The following is a 14574-nucleotide window of genomic DNA, read 5'->3' as shown; positions in this document are numbered from 1 at the left end:
CCTCTGTGCTTTTACTCTCTAAGGTTTCTGCTATCTGGGGTCAGCTGAGATCTGGAAGCATTAAGTGGAAAAATTCAGGAATAAAAAAGTTCTTGCACCCAGAGTGATGGCTGGGTTGGTAAAGTGCTTGGGGCCTCAGCACTAGGACTCCAGTTAACTTCCCAGTATCCACATGAAAAGCTGGGTGTGGTAGCATCCATTTGTAATCCCAGTGTTTGGAGACTGGAGATGGGTGGTCCCTGGGGGTCCACAGCCTGCCAGCATAGCTTCTCAGGTGAGTTCCAGATCAAGGAGAGACCCTGTCTCAAAGGAGATGGACAGTGTTCCTGAGGATGACACAGGAAGTCATCCTCTGGCCTCCACATGTATGCACACATATAAAAATGCACACAGGCATGCCCATAAAAAAGCATTAAATTCCTTGCCCTTGTGAGGGCAATGTAATTTAATAAATTACAATGGAATAAAATCTCACACTGCCCCTGGGCATCTTGCCTGGGATGTGAGTCTTTTGGGGGGTCTGGTGTATCCACATTGCATACACCACCCTCCCGTTAGTCACAGTTAGCCATGGAATGACACTGCTGTGTTCACAGAAGTCTTTCTCCATTTAGAGATGCCCCCCAGTCACACAAGCAGTACTATTGGGGGTTCCCATAGGCCAGGGAAAAGCCAAATAGTGCTTCTGTTAGGAGACAAGATGAAAGCTGTCGAGTTAATAAGAAAAGGGAAATGCGTGCAGAGGCCACTGAGATCTCTGCTGAGCATTTCCCTTTGGTCTGAGAAACTGTGAGGGACAAAGAGATCTGGGCCTCTTTTGTAGTCACACCTCAACAGTCATGGTTGGGCACACCTCCTCGTGAGTGCTCTGCTAAGGTGGAAATGACATTGTTCATTGGAGTAGAGGGAAACACAGAGTATAAATAGGGTTCAGGCTGGCTGGGTTCAGATACCCCGGGCTCTAGGACGGGGTTCCCCTGCAGCCAAGAGGCACCTTCTACATGCTCACCCTCTTTCAACAGCACAGGCTGTTCCACAGAGAGCTCTCAGGCGTGGCGCTTCCAGATTCTTCCAACTGCCCTAGCAGGGGGTTATTAATTGCTCCCTTGTCCAGATGAGAAAACTGAAGGGCAGAAAATCAACTTAGTACACAGGGTGGCTCCAGTTTCTGCCTGGCCCTGCCTTAGCCCAGAGGGGTGGTTCTGGCTGGGTACTCAAATCCAGCAGGGTTGGGTTTTAGTGCTACCTCTTCTTTCACAAGTGTGGTGTCGTGAAATAGAATAATGGCTTCACTATGTAAAGATGTGCTGCATTTGTTTATGCTGCATTGGTTTAATTATGTAATGATGTGTTGTTGTTTCGCCTTGGCTGCCTAAGGCACCTGACTGGTCTAATAAAAAGCTGACTGGTCAATAGCTAGGCAGAGGAGGGGTAGGTGGGGCTGGTGGGCAGAGAGAATAAGTAGGAGGAGGAATCTAGGCTCGAGAGAAGAGATGAATGAGGGAGAAAGAGAGGGAGATGCCCAGAGCCAGGCAGCCAGGCAGCCACCAGCTAGACAGCTAGCCAGACATGGAGGAAGCAGGGCAGTAGGACATACAGAATCAAAGAAAGGTAAAAAGCCCCGAGGCAAAGTATAGATGAAGAGAAACCTGTTAAATTAAGTTACAAGAGCCAGTGGGACAAGCCTAAGGTAAGTCCGATCATTCATAACTAATAATAACTCTCTGTGTCATGATTTGGGGACTGGCAGTCCGAGAAAGCCTGCTAACAGCGTGGCTTTGGGTATTTGGTCCTCTCAGCCTCCTCTGGGAGGGGGCAGGCATGAGGAGCAGGTTAGAAGAGGTTCATCCGGAGTTCCCAAGACAGAGCCTGGCACCCAGCAGGGGCTCAGCAAGTCTCCCTTGTCTTTTTCTCTTGCCCTGCACATGCTTAAATTTTAATCAGCTCCCCAGGAACTGGAAGTCCTTCAGTGATGACAGCCAAGGCCACGTGACCAGCATTGTCCAGAACGATTCATCATCCCAGCCCATGAGGTCCACACTATTTATACCCCATCCACAGATAGGGATACAGAGGCAAGCGGAGGCCAAGGAGCTTGCTCAAGTGTCAGGGCTCCTGGTTTACAGATGCAAGCTGCCAGCTCTGGAAGGCGCAGTCCTGCCCACCAGGGCTCTGCCCTACAGACTCCCAATGGGGCTCTATGGGGATGCAGGGCTCCTAAGCTAGACAGGCTTTCCAGCTCCACCTGCCTCCACACTGCTCCTAGATGGGTAATGTGCTTCTTGAAATCACCGTGGTGCACCTTGGCCTTTTGAGGATGTGTAGTAGTTTCCTATGGCTTCTGGAACAAGGGACTAAAAGGCCGTGGCTCATGCCAGCACAGACGTATGATGATGCTTTCGGAGGTCAGAAAGCCTCACTGCATCTAAGCTGGCTGACACCATGGTGTTGGTAGGGCTTGGAGGCTTTTCTTTGCCTGTTTTAGATTCTAGCAGCTTCCTGTATTTGTTGCCTTGTGGTCCCTTTCTCTTCATACCAGCAGCACCTACAGATCTTTGTCCCCACCTCCAACCTCCCCACTCCACCCCATTCCCCATCATTCATGTGGATCCTGTGACTGGGCCCACCATCCATCATCCAGGAGTCTTTTTGTCTCAAGATCCTTAGGATGGCCATATCTGCACACCCCCTGTGGTCATACAGGGTAACATGTTCACAGATTTCAAGGATTTGGACACAGGCATCTTTGGGTGACCGTCTTTCAAATCCCACCTCTCCTCTTTATAATCCCAGAGCCTTGGTTTCCTCTTTTTTTTTTTTAATTCTTAAAACTAGAAGCACTGTATTCACATCAGCTTTTAATTAATCAATTCATTAATTAATTAATTTGGTTTTTTCAAGACAGGGTTTCCGCTGTGTAGCTTTGCGCCTTTCCTGGAATTCACTCTGTAGCCCAGGCTGGCCTCGAACTCACAGAGATCCACCTGCCTCTGCCTCCCGAAGCTAGTGGAAGCACCCACCTTCTGGAATTGTAGAGGGCATGGTATATGTTTGCGTGCTTTGAAAAGTTCCAGGGACACAGACTTTCTATTCAGTAGTGGTACAGAAGGACAGAGCTTGGGTCAGGCCCACCCAGCAGATATGAGAGGTTCTAGCTTCTTGCAGCTTAGAAACACACAAGCCTGCCACACCTCCTATCTAAACCGTGTGTGTGTGTGTGTGTGTGTGTGTGTGTGTGTGTGTGTGTGTGTGTGTGTTGGGGGGGGGGACTGTCCCGAGCCAGTTGCCTGATTGACGCTCTCCGCTTCCACTCAGGGGGTGTGTCTGGCTGAGGGAGGGATGCATGATGGGAGGTACAAGAGATAAGTCTTCCCACCTGCTTCCCAGGGATAGCTCTGGAATGGGAGGAGACACTGGGGAGCTTCCAGAGACACACGGGCATAGCTTACCAAGGTGCCTAAAGGCACTCTTCTTGGCCCTGCCCACAGCAGGAGGTGGGTGTGGCCATCACTCCGGTCTTAGGACTCTTCTTGCTGCTGTGACCAAATGCCCGGCAAGAAGTGACATCAAGGAGGGTTTATTTGGGCTCACAGCTCAGGGGAGGCAAAGGTACATCTGTAGGAGCGGAGGCGTCTGTCACATTGCCTCTTCAGTCAGGGAGCAGTGAGCTCAGCTAGTTTCCTGTTTTTCATACACAGCCGCGGCTGATGGGATGGTACTGTTACCCCCACATTTAGCGGTAGGTCTTCCCGCCTCAATTAGTCTAGAAACACCCCCACAGCCTGTCCAGAGGCTCATCTCTGAGGTGATTTTTTAATCCTGTCAAGTTGTCAGTCATGATTAACCTTACCAATTTCCATTTTGCAGATGGAAAGACTGAGGACCGGAGGGAGAGGTTCTACCTGCTGTGGGTCACACCACTCATAGGTGACGTTACAGATACCTAAAGGCTGTCAGGACTACTCTTTACTGCCAAGCTCTGTTCTGGCCTCTCTTTTCTCCCCAATCCAGGGACATTTATACTTTAACAAGACTTATCGGTCACAGAAGTTATGTAGCAATAAAAAGGCAGTGGGGAGCCCAGGAGTGGAAGGAACCCATGAGGCAGGGAGGAGACATTCAGAGAGGACCCAGTGCAGGGCTGTAAGAGGCCCCAGCTGACTTTGTACAGGGGAGGAGGAGAGGCCTAGGGCAGAGGCTCCTGGGAGCTAAAGCTCTGAGACCTGTTTGTAGATGGCCAGGGGCCTTCCTGATGGGAGTTGGAAAGGTTATGGTCCCTGCTGAAGTTGAGGCCAGGCCCACCAGTTCATCCAGCTAACCCTTGCTGAATGCCTCCGTCAGCTGGAGCCAAGAATGGGGTTAGCAAGAAAAGGGGGCAGGGGTGTTTGGTTTTGCTCTTTTGGGGTGCCCACCACCCAGCACCCAAATAAACCACGCATGGAGGCTTATTCTTAATTATAAACATCTGACCTTAGCTTGGCTTGTTTCTTGCCAGGGTTTCTTAACTTTCTCGCCTACTCTTTGCCTTTGGGCTTTCACTTTTTTCTGACTTCTGTAAATCTTACTTTCACTCTTACTCCATGGCTGGTTGTGTAGCTGGCTGGCTGGCCCCTGAAGTCCTCCTCCTCTGGCTACTTCCTTCTACCCAGATTTCTCCTGCTATATATTCTCCCTGCCTGCCAGCCCCACCCATCCTTTCTCCTGCCTCACCATTGGCTGTTCAGTTCTTTATTAGACCATCAGGTGTTTTAGACAGGCACAATAACACAGCTTCACAGAGTTAAGCAAATGCAACATGAACAAAAGTAACCGTATCTTAAATCATATACTACAATAGGTGTTGCCCCCTCCTGAGCTTCCCCTGTGGAGGCCATGACTAGTCTGTTGGGAAGGGCAACACGGAAGAGAAAGTGAAGGGAGGCAGTGGGGGTGGAAAGCAGTCTCCCATCGTCCTCGGGACGCCATGTCCTCTCCCCTCCCCAAGAAATGAGAGTCCTGCTTCTTGTAGCCACATGGGCCGAGAATGCCGGGTCTGACTGCTCTTCCCCAGCGCCGTTTCTCAGGTTGTTTGCAGCAGGAAGACCTTGTCTCTTGTCAGCCCCGGGCAGGTTTATTCATTGTCTCCTATTTCCTATTATTTCCCCAAGGAGAGTTTGCTGAGTGTGGTACAGAGCATCTACTAGGCTCGCTGGCATCATCCTTGTGGGATTTTGGAGGCACTGGTACCGATTCTCAGGCACTTGCTGTGCTGTGTATAAGCCGTCCCGTCATCTCTACGCCAAGAGACCCGCATGTTCTATCAGTGTCCACGGGACTGTAGAGGGCTCACATTGGCTTAAAGACAGCACAGAGTCCCCACTTCCTGACAGGATGGGGACACAGAGAGGCAACCTGAGCTCTGCCTCCAGTGGTCAGGAGACACCCTCTGACCTTAGGCTTCATGTTGATTTAGTTCGGGTTTTTGTTGTTGCTGCTAATATACAGCACCACAGACTGCACAAGCTATGAAGGAAAGAAGTCATGGTGGGGGTGGCGGGTCATGGTTCTGATCTGAGATCCAAGGGCTGCATCTGGTGATGGGCTTCTTGATGGCAGGCTCCTGGGGTGGCACAGAGCACAGCAGGGCACGACAGGGAACATGGAAATGTTGTCTGTTCTCGGTCCCTCTCCTCTTCCACAGTCACCGGGATGCAGTAATGGTGGCTCTCCTGTTAGAATCTGCATCAATCCTCATTTCCCAGAGGCTCTGCCTCCAAACGCTGGGGCTGGGTGAGGTGTCTGCTCTCCTAATCCCTCGCCAGGCTCTGGAAGGCATAAATCAGTTTCAAACTGTTGCACATATTGAAGATTTGGGGACAAAGAGACCATACGTCTATTGATTAGGTGCTTGGAGGAATTTGGACTGTGACTGTAGGGTAGGTTGAGAGGACTGTTTAATGTTGTCTGATGTCAGAAGGGAAGAGGAGAAGGCACATGCCGTGGTGTCTGTGACTTCAGTAACCTATCAGCGGTTTACAGGCAGTCATAAGGGGCTAAGGGAAGAGGGAAAAGGCACATGCCATTGTAACCTATCAGCAGTTAACATGCAGGCACGTGGGGCTAGCTTCTACTCATCTTCCAGAGGCTAAGCGCCTCCTGTTCCCTGGCCGGATATGCACAGGGTTTTGCCAGCCCCTGGCAACAGAAAACAACAAAGTCTGAAGTCTGACTTTGAAAGGACTACCACGAATTCTTAGGATTTATTTTTGAGGCAAAGGTCTCTCCATGTAGCTCAGGCTGGCCTCTCACTCACTCTATCTCTCAGGTTGGCCTGGGACTAATGATTCTTCTGTCTCAACCTCTCAGGCCCTGGGATTACAGATCTTCACTTCCACATCCCTCCTTGGGTTCTCTATTTCACCTGGACCCCCAAAATTTTATGAATCCTCATAGCGGCTGCTAGGAATTATTGTTCATTGTTGAAATAAGGAATTTGTGTAGGACCAGAGTTTAAGAAACCAGGGAGCCCCATAGCCTGGGTGCTCACAAAGTTGATTGTCAGTAAAAATTTACCTGCTGGGAAGCATTTTTCTTTTCTTTTTTTCTATTTTTTTTTAAAGCCAGGTCAGTCACTTACTGGCTCTGTTCCCAGAGATCGGCTTTGTGGGCTGCTTACCAGCTTTGTTGGGGTGCTAACCGGAGGGCAGGGTGTTGGTGTGCCACTGAGTTGAGCCTGGGTGTTGGGGTCTTAGAAAACTCTGCACAAACATTGGAATTAAAAAACCCTGCAACGGCTCATACTCAGGTTTGGCACTTTGAGCCATGTGACATCAAGCAAGTTGCTTAACCTCTCTGAGCCTGTTTCCCCCTCTGCAAGATGAGTGGGATCATAGGTCTGATTTAGTAGTCTAGGGGATTTAATGAATTAATCATGACCCATCCCCCCCACCCCTGGGAAGAGTTCCTACCAGAAGGAAGTTCTCAATTAGTTGTTAGACTGATTGTATTCCTTTTCGGTATGGTTCTTCACACGACTTTCTAGTTTGATTTTGCAGACATTCTCTCAGTATGATTATGGCTCCTCGACGTCTTGGAGATTTCATGTCACTCTCCTGTCACTAATGGGCTGGAATTTGCCACTGAAATATTTGCCTCGAATGAACCTTTCCTGGCAGACAGCACTACAATTCCTGAGAAGACTGAAGGGGCAGGCCTTGATCTTGCTCCCAGAGCAAGTTGTAGGGATGGTTGTGGGGCTGTCTTGCTGACATGTGTTTGTGTGGGTGGCAACAGTCAGCCTGGAGCTTGTTAGCTGAGCCTGGGGTCATCTGTGCAGCCGAAATCTGAGGTCCCACCCACTTCATTACCTAGCGATCTTCACCTTTCTCATGGCCATGAACTCTTCTGCAGGATGTGGAAGCCCACAGAGGCTTGTGGATCTCTTCAAGAATCAAGTTTTGAGTTCATAAAATTCTTACCATTACAGAGGAAAACCGTAAGAATACAGGCACAAGCTTATCGGGAGCCAATTATATGACGATACATTCACTTCATTGCTATCACTTTAAACAAGGCCAACAGTAACAGGATGAAACACATCCATCCTTGATATCTGCTAGTGACAAAATTATAAGTCCTCTCATACTGCTCTGTCTCAGTTCAGGTTTCTATTGCTGTGAAGAGACACCATGACCATGGCTGCTCTTATATAGGAAACCACTTAACTGGGGCTGGCTTACAGCTCAGAGGTTTAGTCCATTAGCACCAGAGATGCATGAAGCATGGTGGCATGCAGGCAGACATGGTGCTGGAGGAGTTGATGGGAGCATCAGGCAGCAGGAAGAGAGAGAGAGAGACACTGGGCCTGGCTTGAGCATCTGAAACTTCAAAGCCCACCGCCAGTGACACCCTTCCCCCAACAAAGCCACACCCCCTAACAGTGCCACTCCCTATGGGTCTATGGGGGCCTTTTTCATTCAAACCACCACAGTGCTGTGACTGTTGCTTCATTTATCACGGAAGCCAGTGCTCAAGTTCAGCTTCTGGTGCACAGACATCTTTGTAGATGCTAAGGTTTTCCACCACCCAGTTTAACAGCTTCTGAAGCTCCATGGCCCTCTAGATAAGAGCCACAGTGTGGAAAGCTGCCGACAGCTGGCACAGCCATTCGCTGGTGAGACAAAGCCAGCTTAGCTTACATGATGGGATGGGAAACCTGCCACAAAGAGGGTTCATCGCTCTTGTTAGTGTTGCTGTATTAAAAAAAAAAAAGACTCCCTTGCAGCTAACTAAGCCAACCGGGTCTCTTTCCCCATGGGGGCCTGGTGTGCAATGGTTGCAAACAGCAGCTTCCTTGGTAGTGTATGCAGCCTGTTGCCTATATAGGTTGCTCTAAGGGACCTTGGAGACAATTTTCTGGCAGTTATTCAAGCCTCTGATCTCAATGTTGTTCCCAATCTAGGCTCCAGACAGGTATGTGTGGTGCCTTTGGGAAGCCCCAGGGCACAGTGGCCAGGGTTCACATTGGCCAGGTCATCATGTCCATCCTTACCAAGCTGCAGAATAAGGAACATGTGATTGAGGCTCTTCATAGAGCCAAGTTCAAGTTCCCTGGCCGCCAGAAGATCCACATCTCAAAGACATGGGGCTTCATCAAGTTTAATGCAGATGGATTTGAAGACATGGTTGCTGAGAAGCGCTTATTCCTGATGGCTGTGGGGTCAAGTATATCCCCCAAAATGGAGAGCCCTGCACTCCTGAGGGGTCCACAGTGTTCTCCTGTACCCTACCAAATCATGTTCAGTAATAAATCTCATATCCAGTCTGCTTAAAAAAAAAAAAGACTCCTAACTGTAGTGTCACCACAGACATCCGTCTGTCTGGCCAGGGCTCAGCAGGATGGCTTACACTGCTCTTGTGTATGCTTCATCATGGAGAAAGTAGCACTTGCCAGTCTTCCTGAGGCCCGGGCTTGGACAGCCCACAATGTTGCTTCTGCAGCTTTCTACTCGTCCAAACAATCCTGTCTAATCCTGTGTGTCTTCGTCAGTTTTCTGTCACTGTGACAAGTCAACTTATAAAAAGGAAAGATTTATTCTAGTTAACACTTTTGTGGGTGTGGTTGCTGGGATGAGAAGGTCCCCTGTAGGCTCAGATGTTTGAATTCTTGGTCCTTAGTTAGTGGCACTGTTTGGGTAGCTTCGGGAGGTGTGGCCTTGCTGGAAGAAGTTTCAAGACCTCATGACATTTCCAGTGAGCTCTCAGCTTCCTGTTCCTACCACCATGTCAGCCTCTTCCTACCCTGTCTCCCTGTTTTGACAGACGCTTATCTTTCTGGAACCAAAAGCCCCAATAAACCCTTTCTTCTATAAGTTGCCTTGGTCATTGTCTTAGTTAGGGTTTCTATTGCTTTGAAGAGACGCCATGACCATGGCAACTCTTATAAAGGAAAACATTTAATTGTGGTGGCAGCTTACGGGGCAGAGGTTCAGTCCATTATCATCATTGTGAGGATCATGGCAGCATGCAGGCAGACATGGTACTGGAGGGGCAGCTGAGAGTTCTACATCTTGCAGGCAACTAGAAGTGAATTGGGGTCACACAGTGCAGCTTGAGCAAAGGAGACCTCAAAGCCCACCCCCACAGTGACACACTTCCTCCAACAAGGTCACACCTCCTCCAACAAGGCCATACTTTCCATGAGTGCCACATGGTACTGGAAAACCATCACACTCATGGTGTGTTATCTCAGCCATAGAAAACTAACTTATACAATGTGTTTCAGTCTATGGCCACTTGGCCATGTTGCTTTGGGCCAAGCGTGACAAGGCTTGTATTAAGTATTAAGGTTTGAGTCAGAAATCTTTTCCTCAAGTATGTCTGGGCACTTGGTTACCTAATAGCTAGTAATATATTGAGAGGCTGTGGAGTCCTTAGGAGGAGAGCCTGGGTGGCAGAAGCAGGCCATTAGTTGGGAGAAGGGAAGCTCCCTTTGAAGATCATATTTACCTCCTATTCTGGTTGCTCTCTGCTTCCTGGCCCACAACAATGGGGCAGCTGTCCTCACATGTCACTACTCTGGATGGAGGAGCTCTGCTCTGCCTTCCCTGCTGTGAGGGACTGTGACCCTCTAGAACTGTGAGCCCAGATGAACCTTTCTCCCTTAAGTTGCTTCGGTTAGTATTTTGGGGCAGTGTGAAAAGTAACAAATGCAGGAAGCTGTCCTATCATTTCCTTCGAGAGAAGTTCCCATCAACTTCATTTCCTCCCACTAGGCCCACCTCTCAATAGTCCCACAGGCTGGGGACCAATTCTTCAGTATGTGTGTCTTTGTGGACATTTCAAATCCAAACTATAGTGCCAGGGGAAGGGAGACGGTTTCCTACTTGGGAAGAAGAATGGAGCACCAGGGAGGAGAGGGGAGAAGAGGCCTTAATTGGCTGCCTTTGGGGGCACAGACCCTCATAGGACGAGATGCCACTCTGGCCCAGGCATGATCTGAGCAGCCTTGGAGCTGTTCTGGTATGAGATTGTCTTTGGGGGCTCACACATCAGTTTTCCTGTCCCAAGGCTGCCGATAGACTCTCACGGAACCACCAAAACAATCCCAGAGGCTTGAGAAGTGTTGATCTAAATGGAAAAATGTGCCAATGTTATTAATACTCATTAACAGACTTAATTATGCAGTGTGTCATATACTGTCAATAACACGGGTACCTGCTGCCTTAGAAACAAGCATTCTCACTGGTCCCTTCACTCCCTAAGCATGTGGGGGTGGGGGTGACAGAGTGCCATGACTGAGCCCTGTCCAGACTCCCTGTCTCAGCCACACAGCCCCTCCCAGGGTCTCTGCTGCTGCTGTGCTGTCCTGTCCGTGGGTGTTGAGAGAGCTATGCATAGAAACCTCCCTTGTTTCCGCAGCACAAGCCTCTCACCTGCCCTTCCTGTAGGTCACTGGTTCTCACTGTGACACACATGGGATGCCTCTGGGGAAGTTCCCCAGTATGCTGCCCACTGGGTCCCCCCTGCCGAGACTCTGATTTTGTGAGTTTGTAACAAACGCTCCCTGGTCATGGCCAAAGCAGAGCCAGGGTGAAGAAGGCATGTGGCCTTGGGCTTCTTGGGGGTAGAGGAAGGATACCTTACTGGTATACTGTGGGCGCTTAAATTGAACCAGAGTGAGGATGGCATGCCTCCCCAGGCTCCCAAGCTGCTGGGGAAGGCACTGGAGAAGTATACAGCCTTTTGTTTGCTCTGGCAACAGTCTGAACTAGTAAGAAGGGTATTTTCCCTATTTATTTTTGTTGTCTGTTTTTTCTCTCTCTCTTCTTCTAGAGGAACTCAGGACCAGTTGGCTTGGAACCTTGAAAGGAAATACTTTTACCCTCGGGAAGGACAGGGCCTAATCCTGGAGGGCTTCGAGGAGACTGGGCTGGAAGGGAGAGGGGGAGGCTTCTGGTACTGGGGGGCCCGAGGTGCACACACACAGGAGCCCTTACTCAGCACCTTTTACCAACAAGCACCATGCCAAGGGCTTGTCCCTCCTTAGGGCTTAGTGAGGAAGGACCATTGTTACTTTTCAAAGCTGAGAAAACTGAGGTGCTGAATAGTTAGGTGGGTGGGTGACCTCAAAGTGACAAGGACCGGGAGAGAGGGTTCTCAGTATTTATCGGAAGCAGGAAGTGGTAGGGCCTGCACCTTATTCCTGAGTCCCGGCTGTCATGAGGACACCAGGGGAGGGACACCATCATCTTGGTTCCCTGTGTTACACACCCGGGCCCTGGGTTCTGCTTGGTTGTGCGCTCTTCCGTACGGTCCAAGGAGAACTGGGGGCACACTCTCCTTTCCTATAAATTCGAGCTGCCTCCACCTGGAAGCCACCCAGCATCCGAGGGACCATCCCAGGGGACTCAGCTGGTATGTGGCCTGAGCCATCTTTTACTGTAACAAATAGGGTGACATTGTGCGGGAGGGAGGTTGAGGGGCATGGGATTCTGGCCGTCTTGCTTCTGGGCCCTTCTTTCTGCTCTAAGTTCCAGGGACCCACCATGACTGTGTGATGTTCCTCTGCCCAGCCTCCACCCATTCATCCCCCGCTGGCCGCTGAGTTTTTCCCAGCAGCTCCCCTGGCCCGGCCCCAGCATATCTCTTGCCTCAGCCTGTCTGCATTGGGTTTGTTTGGGGAGATTAAGAACTGAATGTGGCTTCACTCAGACGGGCACCAGCTCGTCCGGTCCTACCCAACCTCCTGCGTGTAGGCTTGCCTGAAGGCATTTGAGAAAGCCTGGTGAAGGGCCATCCCCATCCCACTAAAACTCCCCTCAAACTTCTTGGCAGGTGTGTTCCAGGAAGACATCTGAATTTGGTTATTTATGTTGGTTTTTGGGGTTGCTTAATGGCATTTAAGATGTGCTGAGAGTAAGGAGTGCATTAAGACAGCCGCGGGTGGCCAGGGAACAGGGAGTGCTTTGGGGGAAAGAACAGAGCCCCTTCCTCCACATTATCTTGTTTCCGTGCTTGAGTGGAACCTGGGTTTCATGTACCCCACCGAACTATACAGTCCCATCTCCTTTGGCTTTTTACCTTTTGAGACAGGTACTAAGCTGTCCAAGCTGTCCTTGAACTCACTCTATAGCCAGGCAGGCCTTGAACTTGTGATCTTCTTGTCTCAATCTTCCCAGTAACTTGAGTAACAGATTGTAGGCTTGTGTCACTGAGTCTGGCTGGACCTTCCTCAGCTGGTGTGCGTGTGCACGTGTGTGTGCGCGCACGCATGTGTGTAGACTAGAAGACAACCTCAGGCACTCTGACCACCATCATTTTCTCCCTCCTTCCCTCCCTCCCTCCCTCCCTCCCTCCCTCCCTCCCTCCCTCCCTCTCTGTCTCTCTCCTCTCTGTCCTGCTACTCCCTGGGTAGGCTAGGCTGGCCAGCCATTGAACCCCAGACATCTGCCTGTCTCAGTTTCCCCAGCACTGAGATTACCAGTGTGTGCCACCACACCTGGCTTTATTTACACGGGCTGTGGGGGATTGAACTCAGATCCTCATGCATGCAAGACAAGCACTTTATAAATTGAGCTATCTGCCCAGTGCCCTATTTCCTCGGTTTTGGCAGTCAGGATCTCCATGGAGCAGGCTACAAACAGCAAACCAAATAATGCCAGCAAGCCTGTCCTGCCTGTAGGAAGTCTTGGTGAAGGAATATTTCTACCACCAGCATGCACTTGGTACCAAGAATGGTGCCTTTCTCATGCCTTTCCTCATCTGTTCTCATTGCCATATTATACAGGTGGAAAGGACCCGCGGCGCGGCAAAACAGCTTGACCACATAGCTGCCATGACAGGCTTAGAGGCCCAGACACAGTTCTGGCAGGCAACACCTGGACCCAGAAAAAGCCATAAGCTGACCTCACCCAGGGGGGCCTGCTTCTAAGAGGAACGACCTGACATTCCAAACATCCCTATACCCCTAGACAAATGTCCGCCCATCAGAGTCCTGAACCCTGGAAATCCCTTCACCCCAACCTCTGCAATGATAAAAACCCCACTCTGCCTGGACTCCAGGATCTCTGCTCTCACTGCTGCGTCAGACAGAGAGCCCAAGAGCTGAGCTTGAAAATAAAGGCTCTTTGCTTTTACATACAGGATTCAGGTCTCCATGGTGGTCTTTTGGAGGTCCCTGTGATCTGGGCATAACAATGAAAATGTACTTGAGACACACAGCAGGGAGCCGCCACTGTAGGCCTTAAGCCTGAAGCCCTTGGAAACATACCCTGTTACAGTTCTGCAAAGATGGAGAAGCCAGAACAAACTGTTTCAGCTCTTCTCAGCCTGCCTGCACCAGAGAATCGGCATCGAGCTTTGAGGACAGTACAGGGGCCTGGAGCCACCCTGGAGAGGCTGGGTAATTGAATTGTACTGCAGCCCAGGCATCAGCTGTTCTTACAGGCTCCCCAGGTAGATCTCATGTGCAGCTGGGGATGGCTGGTTGGCAGCAGAGAGGAAGTCCCTGGGTGACCCTGGCTGAGGTGAGTCCAGGAGATGGAGGCACTGAGAGCCTGTGTGAGGAGTCTGGGAGACAGAGGGCTGGAAACTGCCTTGTGTCTTGAACCCTTCATCACAAGTGATCGACCATGTGTTAGACATTAAAGACTTTGAATAGCGTGTTTCCCTAGATAAATTACTAAGGGAGCAGGTCAGCTGTCACTGAATCAAACTGTCACCCTGCCCCTGAGCTAGGTTTACTCAGACCTGGGAGCTAACCCAGATGTAATTTTTAAAACAGGTTTATCTCTAGAACAGTGGAAACTATGGATAACATGAACAGTATACTCCAGCCATGTGGAGGCAAACAGCTCAGTGGCATCATGTGTCTATGACCTCTCTGTGGCGTAACCCTCACCTCCACCCATCCTCAGCACATTCCTGTCTTGTAGAACTGAAACTCCATGTCAGTGACAGCCACTGTTTAGTAGGTCCTGCCACATCTCCTCATCATACTGATGGTCAGACACTGTGGCAGAGACCATTCTCCGTGTTACACTGGGGAACTCTTAAGGTTATGTGGGGTTCCAGACCTGGGCCTAGTCAATGGAG

The 14574-nt window shown here is 50.1% G+C and overlaps 1 non-coding gene across 1 annotated transcript; it reads left to right on the top strand.

Moving 5' to 3' along the window:
- Positions 1-8257: 8257 nt before the first annotated feature.
- On the top strand, positions 8258-8392 carry LOC121821027 (small nucleolar RNA SNORA70). The gene has a single exon (XR_006061731.1). It is a non-coding gene; the product is annotated as a small nucleolar RNA SNORA70 (small nucleolar RNA).
- Positions 8393-14574: the final 6182 nt, after the last annotated feature.

The sequence above is a fragment of the Peromyscus maniculatus genome, chromosome 10, assembly GCF_049852395.1.
Source record: "Peromyscus maniculatus bairdii isolate BWxNUB_F1_BW_parent chromosome 10, HU_Pman_BW_mat_3.1, whole genome shotgun sequence".
NCBI classification, from domain to species: domain Eukaryota; kingdom Metazoa; phylum Chordata; class Mammalia; order Rodentia; family Cricetidae; genus Peromyscus; species Peromyscus maniculatus.
The sequence above is the reverse complement of the archived record's forward strand: the minus strand, read 5'-3'. Positions and strand labels throughout refer to the sequence as shown.